At 48.6% G+C, this 13,601-nt stretch overlaps 1 protein-coding gene across 2 annotated transcripts in view; it reads right to left on the bottom strand.

Annotated features, from left to right (window-relative positions):
* The window catches only part of FGF12 (fibroblast growth factor 12), a 216,904-nt gene that overhangs the window by 119,986 nt on the left and 83,317 nt on the right, over positions 1-13,601 (bottom strand). The gene's annotated exons all lie outside the window — the stretch shown is intronic.

Below are 13,601 nucleotides of genomic sequence, written 5' to 3'. Positions count from 1 at the left end.
ATCCCTCCCTCCCTCTTGGTGGTGCCAAAGGGAGCTAGGTGGTGGCAGAGGAGGGACACGGGCTGGGGGTTGGACGGAACTGGGAGCTGGAGGGGCAAGCAGAGAAACAGCTGAACAGCCCCCCCCCCCCCCGGTCATCTCTCCCTGACAGACAGGAAGACTGGAGGCTTCTGGATTAACACATAAAAAAAGGGCGGGTGGAGGATCACTTCTCTGTCCCCTCCACCAAGTCACATCTGGAGCAAGGCAGGAGTGGGGCACATACACCCATCCTGCAGGTTCACCAGCTGCCCCCCCTTTCTCCACCAGACCCTCCTTCTGTCGTCTCACAACCAGAGGCGAGGGGGCTCTAAGGAGCACCTCCTCCTTTAGACCCAAGTGTTCAATCCCCAGGGTTCTTGGACGGCATTTCCCACAAACCCCTGGCCAGCCCAGTGGGTGGTGGAGCACCGGGGTGACCCAAGGTGGGGAGCCACTGCTTTACAAGACCACTGGAAGTCCCTTGGACCCTCATCTTCACAGAGTGGGGAGGGGGTGCAACAACAGCCCGGTGGAAGCTCGTGCCTCGAACTGGGCGCCCTCACTTCCCGGGGAGTTGGTTCACAAGGCCATGGGAAGACCTGGGCCTTCCACACAGAGGGATCAGCCTTCATCACCACCACGTGGAGCAACCGGGGAGCCATCCAGCCCTGATGTCTGTGGGGAGAGGGTCGCCTTCCAAGGGGCTGACCAAGAGGGGAGAGCCGGCCTGACCTTGTGGCTGGAGAGCTTTGTACAGCTTGACATCGACTGAGTTTGAGCAGCCCCCACCACCCTGGCAGCCACCGGGTCTGACTTGCCTCCCCCCCCCATTCCCTGGAGCATCTGCTTAAGGTAGCCCACAAGCAACCACAGGATCCGGCCACTGGGCCATCCCCCAAAGTGGAACCAGTGGGATTGGGAGGAGTGGGGAGCCTTTCTACACAGAGAAGCAGGCAAAGGGCGGCTCTCCTTCCCCGGGACCTGGAATTCCAACAGGTTTTCAGGATGGAAAATGACAGGCTGTGGGTAAAAACGAAGGGCTAGCCAGGAAGCCAGATGAAGCACCGCCAGCGTTTTATCTATGGAAAACGCCCCACATAACCTCCCAGGGCTGGATCTACAACCCGAGCAGGGAGACGTGCTCGCTCTGAGGAAGGGCTCTTGCCACGCGGGGAGCTCTGCCGCCCCGCCCCCCCCCTTTTAACCAGGAAATTAATTCTTGTCCAGGCCCTTCTGCTCCCAAACAGCACAGAAGCGACCCTCTCTGGTCAAAGGCGCTGCAGGGTTCACTGAATAAGCCGGGTGTCCTTTCGTGGACCGTGTGGGCACGGGACCCTTTCTTTATTGAAACTGAGCAGCCAAATCGCTCCACCCGTTCTGAAGGCCACACGCAGCCGCCTCCACCACCCGTAGAATGCCGAAAGAGTGGTCTGTCTGTCAGACCCTGTAGGTTCAGGGTCTAGTCAAGATCTATGCCAGATCAAGACAAACTCTGTGATGTCCAGCCCAGTTAAAACTTGTCAGTGGTCCACTAGGGCTGTTCGCCATCCCCGAGCCCAGAGGCAACTTCACGACTGGCATTTATTTTATCTTATTTTGTTTTATTTCATGGTAAGCCACTATTCCGGGCATTAGCTTTAAGCTGGTTTCTGTTCGAGAAGCCCAAAATAGTGTCTTATACTTTGAAATAGTAGACAGAAGAAAGAAAGAAAGAAAGAAAGAAAGAAAGAAAGAAAGAAAGAAAGAAAGAAAGAAAGAAAGAAAGAAAGAAAGAAAGAAAGAAAGAAAGAAAGAAAGAAAGAAACCCTTCCCTAAACCCAACTTTGTCACCTCAGAGACTGGGAGGTGCAGGTGGGACGGAAGGTCGGCCTGAGAGGGGAGAGGCGCTCTGTCAGGTCCTGAGGTCTTCAACCATAAAACGCCTTTCACGGCGGTCAGGGAAAGGACAACCTTCCAGGGAAAGGACTTGTTGCCCCAAACAAGTCCATGGTGAAGGCAGAGGGCCCTATCCACTAGGAAGGTCTGCTCGTAAAATCAGCATCCGAGACCCATATATATCTTGCATTTATTTACAAAGACAGGGGGTTGAGCATGCCATTCACAGCATGAATGCCAAGACAGATCCCTTCTAAGGAGAAAGGTAGGGTAAAAATATTTCGAATGAACGAACGAACGAGATCCCAAAGTTTACTACTTCCGGGTCACATTTCGGGGGTGGGGGGGTTTTACACAGCCGGTCTTCCAAATGCTCACTTCCTCCGCATCCTTCAGTCTGGTCCTCAAAGTACACCTAAGCAGAATTCTGAGGCACACATACAGGTATGGAGAATGAAAACTCAACAGCAGCTCACCCAAGATTTTTCTGGGACCATTTGAGAGATTCAGTTAGTCAACTAAAATATATTTAAGCAAACAGTTTCAGCTTGTGCCTTCATCAGCTGGTAAAAGCATGCTGTTCAATTAAAGGCTTCTGTTTGTTAGCCATCCTTATAAGCATACAGGCACCTATAGTTATAACTACGCACATCTGTTTATTTATCTGTTTGTTACATTTATATCCTGCCGATCTAGAGCAGGGACACTTACTCTGGGCAACTGACAACAATTAAAATACAACCACCCAATCCCACCCACAAAGACATAAATAAAGAAAAAAACAAAAAGTAAAACCCCCAGGATGTAAAAAAAAAAAAAAAAAGGAAACCTGGATGGCAGATCAAATCAATGATCACTTCATTCAGTTCATGGGCCCACGAGGACGTTGAAGGGGGTAAGACAGTTCCACATGCCTCTTCAAACTGTAGAGTATTCACCCACTCCCTAAAGGATAAGGAAAGGGAGCCTTTTGCCTGCTATAAGGCAAAAACAAAAGAAAAAGAAAAAGAAAAAAAAGATCAAAATGTTGTGGGATCTTAAAGACTAGCTGCTATATTTTAATGAGAGTTTCATGGACGAGTCCACCTTCTTCATTGGGAAGGGGAGATGGCCAGGAGAAACCTGGCCCCTTCTAGAAGCAAATACAGAAAGAGCTAAGCCAAATCCAGACTCTTCTGGCCGGTGGTACATTTGTTTTTGGTCCTGAAAAAGGGGCCTCCCTCTGACAAAGGGAAAAGGGAAGGTGCTTCATAAGCTCAGAACCGTCAAGATTATCTCCATCCGCCTTAAGGGCTTCATGAACTGGTCCCATCCAAAGTCTACTCTAGCAACCAAGAGCTACAGGGGACATGGAACAACGGTAGTGCACTACAGGGACTGCTCCCTAAGAAAAGGAGCATGCAAAATCTCCATTAAGACAAAAACTTTATTAGTCTGATTCAAAGGTTATTGAAGCAAAGGAGCAAACAAAATGTGCTACTTATGTGCCACCCAATAGCACTTAAAGCGCTCACCGGTCGGTTTGCAACTTAATGATGCAGGATACACATTGCCCACCCCCCACCTCCAAGAGAAGTTGGGTACGCATTTTACCGACCTCGGAAGGATGGAAGGCTGAGTCAACTCTGAGCTGGCGATCTGAGCCTGTCAGGATCAAACTCGAGTTGTGAGCAGAGTCTGAACTGCAGCATTTCAGTTTAACCATTGGGCCAGGAGGCTACTGAATGGGTGCAAGCTTTCAAGATTGTCAGAGAGTACTAAATGTGCTGATGCTTACAAGAAGCAAGTGGGGAGGGAGGGAAGAGGTGGGTGGTAGAGAGAGGAGGGTGACCCGATCCACTCTTAAGACCAGCTCAAAAATCTCATTCCAAGGTGCTTAAAGGAGTCACACAATTGCCACCATTTCTACCTGCTGCGCTTCACTGCCCTAATGTAGGTCCTCACTGCTCACAGTTGCGAATGCCACACAACCAAGTGTGTTTATGCATTTACACACACACACACACACACACACACACATGTAGGTCTTTCAACAAAGCTTAACATTTCTCATGTAAAATACAATGAGCTGTGGTTGTCCACCAAAACCTATCCCATAATAAATGGCATAGCCTGGCAGGGGCCACAGTATTCTTTACTGCTTTTGTCTGTCTGCCATAACCTTCAGGGTCTGTTATACGTGTAGGACTATCACTCCCATGTTCTCCATGCCCTCCAAGCACGCAAAAACAGAGTTTCTACTTGCATAAGCATGGAGTAAACGTCCACTGGCGTTGCTCTTTTGTCCGGAAAGGAGAAGTCACCATTGCCTAGAGAAATACCCTCATTTACAAACGGAAAAGTGAAAGATGGGAGGTGTATCTGGGAAGCCTGAGGAGCTCCTTGCTTGGTTGTTGTGGGTTTTTCGGGCTTCTTGGCCGTGTTCTGAAAGTGGTTCTTCCTAACGTTTCGCCAGTCTCTGTGGCCATGGGCATCTTCAGAGGACAGCAAACTGTGCTCTGGGAGGCTGAGAGTGGGTGGAGTATTTATGGTTGTGAGAAGGCTAGTGGTGAGGTAGGCTATTGTCCTAATCAGGAGATGGTTGATTGTGTTTTGTTATGGCTGCATTGTTTTGATCAAGAGGGGGGATTATCTGTCCCTGTGGCTGATGGGTGTTGTTAGCTGGTTTTTTGTGTGCAGTAATCCCTTGACCTTATGGCTGGGTGGAGTTCATTGACCTTTTGCACTCTGTGTTTTTGAGAGCTGGGAGCCAGGTTTTATGGAGTTTCAGACATTCCTCCTTCCGGTTGAAGTTTTGTTGATGCTTGTGGATTTCAATGGCTTCCCTGTGCAGTCTGACGTAATGATTGCTGGTGTTGTCCAGTATTTCAGTGTTTTGAAATAGAATTTCATGTCCAGTTTGTTTTATGGCATGTTCAGCTACTGCAGATTTTTCTGGTTGTTTTAGTCTGCAGTGTCTCTCATGTTCTTTGACTCTGGTGTGGATGCTTCGTTTTGTGGTTCCAATGTATACCTGGCCACAACTGCAAGGTATCCGGTATACTCCTGTAGTCGTGAGGGGGTCCCTTCTGTCTTTTGCTGACCGTAACATTTGTTGTATTTTTGTGGTGGGCTTGAATACTGTTTGTAAGTTGTGTTTTTCCAGAAGTTTTCCCATGCGGTCTGTGACCCCTTTGATGTATGGCAGGAATACTTTGTTTGTGGGTGGCTGTTTTTCTTCTTCAGTTCGGTGTTGTTTTCTTGGTTTGATGGCTCTTGTGATTTCATTTTTGGAGTAGCCATTTGCCTGTAGGGCCCAATTCAGGTGGTCGAGTTCAGCGTTGAGAAACTGAGCTTCACAGTTCCGATTTGCACGGTCTACCAGTGTTTTGATTATGCCTCTTTTTTGCTGTGGGTGGTGGTTGGAGTTTTTGTGTAGGTACCTGTCTGTGTGGGTGGGTTTTCTGTAGACCTTGTGTCCCAGTCGGAGGTCAGTTTTGCGTAGGACCATGACATCTAGGAATGGTAGTTGGCCCTCTGTTTCTTTTTCCATGGTGAATTGTATATTTGGATGGATGCTGTTGAGATGGTTGAGAAATTCTTCCAATTTTTCTTCACCGTGACTCCAGATTGTAAAGGTGTCATCTACATATTGGAACCAGACTGTGGGTGCGAGGGGTGCTGAAGCCAGGGCAAGTTTTTCAAAATGCTCCATGTAGAAATTTGCTATAACCGGGCTGAGAGGGCTGCCCATGGCCACTCCATCTGTCTGTTCATAGAATTCATTATCCCACTGGAAATAGCTGGTTGTAAGGCAGTGCTGGAAGAGGGCCTTGATGTCTTCTGGGAATATCTGCTGGATGAGTATCAGGGTGTCCTTTACCGGTACCTTGGTGAACAGGGATACTACATCAAAACTGACCAGTCTATCCCCAGGGTTGAGTTTTAGGGTGCTGATCTTGCTTATGAAATGCCCAGAGTCCTTGATGTAGGATGGGGTTTGTCCAATGTGGGTCTGTAGAAGGGTTGCTAGGTGTTTGGACAATTCATATGTTGGGGAGCTGATGGCACTTACAATGAGCCTGAGTGGGGTAGAGTCCTTGTGGATTTTGGGGAGTCCGTATAGTCTAGGTGGGAGAGCTCCTTGCTTGCTTGCACTCCCAGCCTACAATGGTCAAGCCAAGAGAGACAGGGACCACCGTCTCTCTTGGCTTGACAGCTTCCGTGGATGTCCTTTTTGTTCTTGTTTCATTATAACTCCCAGTCTACAAACCACGAGACGCCCATCCCCAAACTGGGACTCTGGAAACAAGCCACACTGGAACAGGCAGCTTATGGCCAGGTGGGGAAGGGGGTCTCTGGATGAAATGTCGAGGTGAGGGACCCCTCCCCAAGGCAGCCCACAAGCTGCCCCGATAGACAGGGTTCTGCCATCCCACATTCACGGGTGGCCCCACCCCTAACCCTAACCCTGGCCCCACCAGAGCACGGAGCAGGGAGGCCGACCACCTGGGCTCTGCAGTTTTTTGCCCAAATCCTGCCTGTTGCGGTCTGGAAGGGTGCCCATCCCCCCCATGCTTTTCTCGGGCCCAGAAGTGCTCCCCTCTCAAGTCACAGCAGCATCTGTCTAGCAGGCTGCCTGCCACGTCTCGGCTGCAGGAATAAGAGGCGCAAGAAGCCGAGGGCAGGCAGGGAAGAGGCAAGCCACAAAGTCAAAAAGGGAAGAGTTCCTGCCACTTCGGTATAGAACTGCCCTCCCCCCCCCCCCGAGAGAAGAGGGCATAACACACCACTGGCATCCTGTGGAGCATGGCAAACACACACACAAACACACACACACACACACACACACCTTGCATCCCTCACAAGGGATGGTCTATTTATAGTCTTTTGCTTGCTGAGTAGACTCGCCTGCTTGCAAAATAGAGGCTTGTGGATCTATTCTGGGAGGTGACGGAGTCTCCTCATGCTACCTGTCAGAGCCCCGTGTGATTCCCGTGAGGGGGGAGACCTGGGAGCATCCCACCGGTGTGCCTCAAAACCTGGGTCTGGGTGGCCCTCGTTCTCTCCCTGCCTCGCTCCTGTGCTTTCAACAGCAGGCAGCCACTCCGGGGTGAAGCGGCTCAAGTCGTCACTTGCACTCGGCTCCATGTCATGAAAGCGTCACGCCAGAGAGTGCAAACAAGGTGGCTTCCAAAGGCAGAAGAGCAGGAGAAGGGGGGGGAGGGAGGGGGGGACAGTTTCCACTGTTTTCAGGGAGGCAGACACGTCAGTCTGTTGCAGCAAAAAATGACATCCTTCTTGTCAAACCCTTCTTGTCAACATGCCACAAACCTGGAAGAAACGTTAAGACTCATTTGTCTTTAAGGTGCCACAAGATTTTTTTTTTAAAAAAAAAACTTTTTGTCAATTGGCAGGTTCTGTTCTTTTGGTGTAAACTTTTTTTTTTGGGGGGGGGGGGGACAGGTTTTCCCCTTCTTCCTTTTCAGGGGGACAAGAGATCAAGGGGGAGCCTGTGGTCCAACCACAGACCCAGCAGGGTTGGATTTGGGGTTTTTTTAAAAAAAATAATAAATAAATCTCAAGTCCTTTGAGTTCTGCCCATCCCCAATAGGAAAGACCTTGCAAACTTCGGTAATGTCTTATTAAAGAATGAACAGAAATTAAATCCTTGCTCATCCCAACACAGTTATGACAAGACATGCTGTAGAGACGTCAAGCTAGAGTTAAGAAGGAATAGAAGAACTGATGGTTACAAAGTTATTTGCACCCTCGGACTGGGATGGTCACAAAGAGGAGTAATAATCGCAGACGGAAGGGCTCTTATTGGCACACCCCCCCCCCGGTGTGCCAAGCACACTCTGCAAAAAAAGAGCCAGAGAGATGGGGAAGGCGGCTGGTGGGCCCCTCCCAGCACCATGATTCTGTGATTCTATGAGGGAGCGCCAGATGTCAGACTCGGGGAAATGATGGGAGAGACAAGGTCAGAGAGCATCAGTGACACAGTTGGCCAAGAACGCTCCATCTGCAGCCGGACAGGATTAGCTCCCTGTCAATAAGCCTCAGGGGGGACCCGGCCAGGCCAGGCTCAGCTGGGCTCACGGTCTACAACTTGCATGCAACCGGGCGGGCCAAATGTGTTCCCCCTGCTCCCTGCTGGCCTTGCCACAAAGGAAGGCAGGGGCCGGGAAGCGCCACCAGGTCACACAGGCAGAGCTCACCCCCGCCGCACAACGGAAGCAACCATTCCTTTATGACAACCTTTTTTTTAAACTCTGTCTTTCAGGTTCCGCCCCCCTGCAAGGCAGGTAACCAAAGGATAATAAAAACAACAAAACAATCAAATTCCAGCAGTATGAAAAGCAGGAGAGAACAAACCCTAAGATCCGAGCAGGATAAAAATAGAGATTTCAGAAGGTTGAATACTGTGAGGAAGCCATACTGGTTACACCGATATTTTGGCTTTTCTTCAGGGAGTTGAAAGTGGCCTCCAAGGCTGTCTCTCCAACTCACAACAAATCTGGAAAGGAGGTCATCTGAAAAAAGTGTCTCTGGCCCAAGGTCCCTTGATGCAAACCACAGGGATTTGGGTCCACCTCGTCCAGCTCTTCAGCCATCCCATCCTGTGGAATTTACACACTGCTGGCACCGGCTGAGCCACCAGAGAGAGAGAGAGAGAGAGAGAGAGAAGGCAAGTCTCCAAGACCAGGGACCTTCCCTGGGAAGTTATGTTCTGTGGCTCCCATTGACCTCTCCTACAAAGGATGCTTTTCTAGATTCCCGCAGGTGCTCTGGAGGTTCCTAGATCTGCTCCCAGACGCCGTGGAACCCCCTCCCCCACACACACACACCTGCAATGCCCAATTCCCTTCCAGGGTTCTTCTGCTGCCCTGGGCATCTTCAAACGCCAACTGAAAACCTGGCTGTATAAGCAAGCCTTTCCTCCATCCGCCGCCTGGTTTTGTTCTCTGTGCCTTTTTCCCATCTGGATTGTTGTGGTTTCTTTTTTTTTTAAAGTGAAATGTTGTTATGAATTTAAATTGCATTAGATTTGATCTGTTGTTACCCGCCCAGAGTAGTCGGTACAACTAGATGGGTGGGCAATAAATAAATAAATAAATAAATAAATAAATAAATAAATAAATAAATAAATACATACATACATACATACATACATAAATAAATAAATAAATAAATAAATAAATAAATAAATAAATAAATAAATAAATAAATAAATAAATAAATAAATAAATGCTCACATCCCAGTGAAGTGAAGAAAACTCAGGCAGGGAGGATCTTTCTCCAGGCCAAGCCAAAATTGACACAAGATTCATTCCGGGAAAAGTCTGGATTATCCATCCCCTATGACCACCCCAAGCCCAGAGCAAAAAAAAAGCAAGTCATGGTTGCTCACCTTGACCCACATGAGAGAGCTATGGGAAGCTAAGCCAGCCACGGAAAGGAAGGTACACGGGAAAACAGAGGCAGTCACACCACACAGGGACAGAGGATGGGGCCTCCTAGTGCCACCTCTGCCTCCATGAAGCCACCTCATGTGGTCTAAAACCTGGGGGGGGGCCTGAATCTCTGAATGAACTCATCATTGTGGTTCAAGGGAAAACTCCCCAGGGCTGTGGCCTTCTGAGGCACAGGCTTTTCTTCCGTGGAAAATCAGGAGGAGTTTGCTGGTGAGGCAGAAGAACAGCTTCCTCCCCAGAGGAAGCCTTTTGTGCAAGAAAACAAGGTGACGGTTGCTAAGCCAAGGGCTGGAAACAAAAAACAACACATCTTTTTCCAAATGGTTAGTTGTTGACTTCACAAAAGGCACAGAACGGCAATATTTTTTAGGACCAACTAAAGTGAGGAGGAATTAAAGAACCTCTTAATGAGGGTGAAAGAGGAGAGTGCCAAAAATGGTCTGAAGCTCAACATAAAAAAAAAACTAAGATCACGGCCACTGGTCCCCACCTTGCCGACAAAGGCCCTCATAGTCAAAGCTGTGGTTTTTCCAGTAGTGATGTATGGAAGTGAGAGCTGGACTGTAAAGAAAGCTCACCGCCGAAGAATTGATGCCTTTGAATTGTGGTGCTGGAGGAGGCTCTTGAGAGTCCCCTCGACTGCAAGGAGAACAAACCTCTCCATTCTGAAGGAAATCAACCCTGAGTGCTCACTGGAAGGAACTGCAGCTCCAATCCTTTAGCCATCTGATGTGGAGAAGAGACGCCCTGGAAAAGACCCTGATGTTGGGAAAATGTGAAGGCAAGAGGAGAAGGGGATGACAGAGGACGGCTGGACAATGTCATCGGAGCAACCAACATGAATTTGACCCAACTCCGGGAGGCCGTGGAAGACAGGAGGGCATGGCGTGCTGTGGTCCATGGGGTTACGAAGAGTCGGACACGACTTAATGACTCAACAGCAATGCAAAAGTGATACTGTGCAAGCCTTCAAGTTCCCCAGAATGCTTCTGCAGGCAAGATATTAAGTAAAGTGAGGAGAGGAGAAAACACCACTGGATGATGTGAAAGCCATCAAGTCTGCATCGGTCCCAGTTTTCAGAGCATAGAAGGCTCAACTGGGCAGGCCCTGATCAGGCTTCATGTTACACTGAAGGAGGCCAGGACAAAGAAAGACATACCTTGGATGTATACCTATACCTATACTGTACTTATGCCTGCCATTATACACCTATAGCTAGAACTACACAAGGGAAAACAAACAAACCAAAAAAGTCATCTCTACACAGCAGGAAAAGAGGAAGACCCCATATGAGATGGACACCAGCTTGAGTCGACACGAGCTGACATTTTGGAGATTGCTCATTCAAGAATCACTATAGGTTGGTGGTGGCTTGATGGCACCCAGCAACAACAACAACAACAACAACAACAGCAACACTGCCAAATGCATCACAGACATCTCAGCCCAAACCTAAGCCATCATCTTGGGGCAGGGGGAGCAGTGGAGACCAAGGTGACTCTTCTTGAGTTATGTAAAGCTGCCTGCTTTGTAGTCACATGAGAAGAGGCCAAAAGTTAGCCCATGGGAGCTGATTTGCAGACATTTTAATTTCTAAGGATAGTCATTGTAAAGTTGTAGCTTTCAAAAGTACACACATGCTTTTTAAAAGGCTGACACACTCTAAAATTCAATTCACAAATTCACACCTGTAACACGAGGAACATGATTGGTTTTCAGTTGAGAGGCACTCTCCTGCCACTTTCCTAAGGAAACAACAGGATTTTTTTTCATGAAGATTCTGGAAGAAGACTGCAAGCATGAGGGTTTGGGCAATATGGTCACATGGTCAAGGGGGCGAGCTTGCTTTGTGCAGCTCCAGAGGGTAGCAGCCAGAGCAATGGATTCAAATTGCAAGCAAGGACATGTCACCTCAACATTGAGGAAGAACTTTCTGACAGTAAGAATGGTTCAGCAGCAAAACAGACTATTTTAGAAAGCAGTGGACTTTCCTCCATTTGAGGTGCTTGAGCAGCGGATTAATGGCTTCAGAGGGGGGGGGCTGGATTCAATGCCCTCCCTTCCAACTCTACAGCTCTATGAAACCCACACAGACACATTTCCACCCAGAAGATGCTACGTTAAAACAACAACAACAACAACAACAACAACAACAACAACAACAACAAAAACAAAAACAACAACAACGTCTTTCCCCTACTTGGGAAGATTCTTGAAAATCAACATAACTGGGCTCCTCTCTCCTCCAAATTGCTTGAGAAACACAAAGCCTAAATTTGCGCTCTTATGATAAAGTTTCACACTGCGCATAATGCTTTGTCTAGCTGACGGGAAATTCTGTATCACCTAAAAGTTTTTATACAGTATATACTTCTAAGATGTCTCCCAACCACACAGTCCTACTACATGTGCTTATCCTGAAGCGTATTTCATTGTGCTTGTAAATGTAAACAGGATTAGTGCTGAGGTCTATAACCCAACCACAACCACTTCTGTACGTGCCATTCCCTGGGATCAACAAGACATAGTTTGCAAATATACCACAAACATTGCTATATTTACTTAAAGATAAATAATAACAATTGTTTGAAGGATACAAAATGCACAAGCAACAAAAGGAAACTATCATATTAGCCAATACTGCTTCTCATCCTTGCTTTCTACATGGACATAAAGCAATCAACAACATTTTGATGCAATCAACAACATTTTGATTGGAAGCCAAATGTTCAATGAGATCAAAGTGTCCTGGAAAGTCATTAAAAAGAAGAAGAAGAGCCAACAACTTTCCCTCTTCCTCTTGCACAGGCAGTTCCTTAAAAAGCTGGAGAGCAACATAGGCCTTAAAGTGTTCCCCTTCCAAAATACAAAACCAAACCACTGGCAGGCTGTAGATCTCTAACATCAGCATTCATTCAAGGGCCTAAACAAAAGAGCTTAGGCAAAACAAGCCATTTTACGTTTGTGCATCTCAGCAAGATGGGAGGCAACCCCTTCGGCAGGGCTGAGTCTCAGAGCCACCATCCTCCATGCTGCACCCAAATTGTGGGCTGTTGGAAGGCTGGCAGGAGGAGGAGGAGGAGGAGGAGGAGATGATACTCACACACCCTTCCCACAAGGGACTGTGGCTCATCCTGGCCCATCTTTCCTGCCGAGCTGTCCTTTCCTTCAGCTGGGGGGCTTCACAGCCCCTGCCCCTCTGCCAATTCCCTGGGCAGCCCCACCCACTTGGTCTCACAGCCCAGGTGAGCAGCTGCTCATAACTCCACTTGGGCAGTTCTGCTCTGGAAGCTGGCAGGTTTTCTGACCCTTGGCAGCTGTGTAGAAATAAGCAGCCTCCCTTTCCAGGGAACTGGCCATGTTGATCGATCTTGGCATGTTGGCAAAATTAAAGAGGGAGGAGAAAATAAAGAGAAGAGAAAGAGGGAAAGGGGAAAGACTGTGGCACCTTAAAAAACTAACAGGTGTCCAAAGGTGGACTGTGAACATTCTCACTGAAATAAATGTGTTAGTCTTGAAAGTGACACAGTATTTTGCTCACCTCTCTCTCTCTCCCCCCTTGCTCTCAATCTCGTCTACTCCTCTTCTGGCAACAGGCTCTTTAGAGATTTTTGTGCCATGATGGATAAGACCAAAGGCCACTCCAGTCCGGCCCATCCAGGGCCGCACTAGCAGGACAAAAGGGCAGCAGCCTCTCCCACATTCCCCAGATAATTCTAGGAGCTGTTCTGCTACTGACCCCGGCCATAATTCATGGCTCCTAATAATTCTGCCATGCAATTGTCCAACCTTCCTTTCCAAAAGTCTAAGCTGGGAGCCCTCCCCGCATCTTAAGCAACAGACCGTTGTCTAGAAGAAAGGCATATAAAATGACCAAGCGGACATAAAACAGATACTGGATGGATTGACTTCTGATCAAACGAAAGAGCCGGCAGACTTCAGCTCTATGTAAAAACTGTACATTGGGAAGGGGCAAAAACCAGCCTTCTATCCCAAGTCCGTCCAACTTTTTCAAAAAAGGCAGCTCTGCACCTCGGGAGGAGGAGGAGGGACTTTCTCCTGACGTGACGCGGGGGAGGAGGGCTGTCAAAGGCTCCGGGACCCCGCGAGAGGGCCCCCCCCGCCCCTCGACCCGAAGGGCCACCGTCACCATCGTTGACCCTCCCCCGCCCGGAGCGGATCCGCACCTTCTCGGGAGCAGCCCTTTCCCCTCCTCCCCTCCCCATGCCCAGAAAGAGCGCCCAGCC

Source organism: Pogona vitticeps, chromosome 3, assembly GCF_051106095.1.
Source record: "Pogona vitticeps strain Pit_001003342236 chromosome 3, PviZW2.1, whole genome shotgun sequence".
NCBI classification, from domain to species: domain Eukaryota; kingdom Metazoa; phylum Chordata; class Lepidosauria; order Squamata; family Agamidae; genus Pogona; species Pogona vitticeps.
The sequence above is the reverse complement of the archived record's forward strand: the minus strand, read 5'-3'. Positions and strand labels throughout refer to the sequence as shown.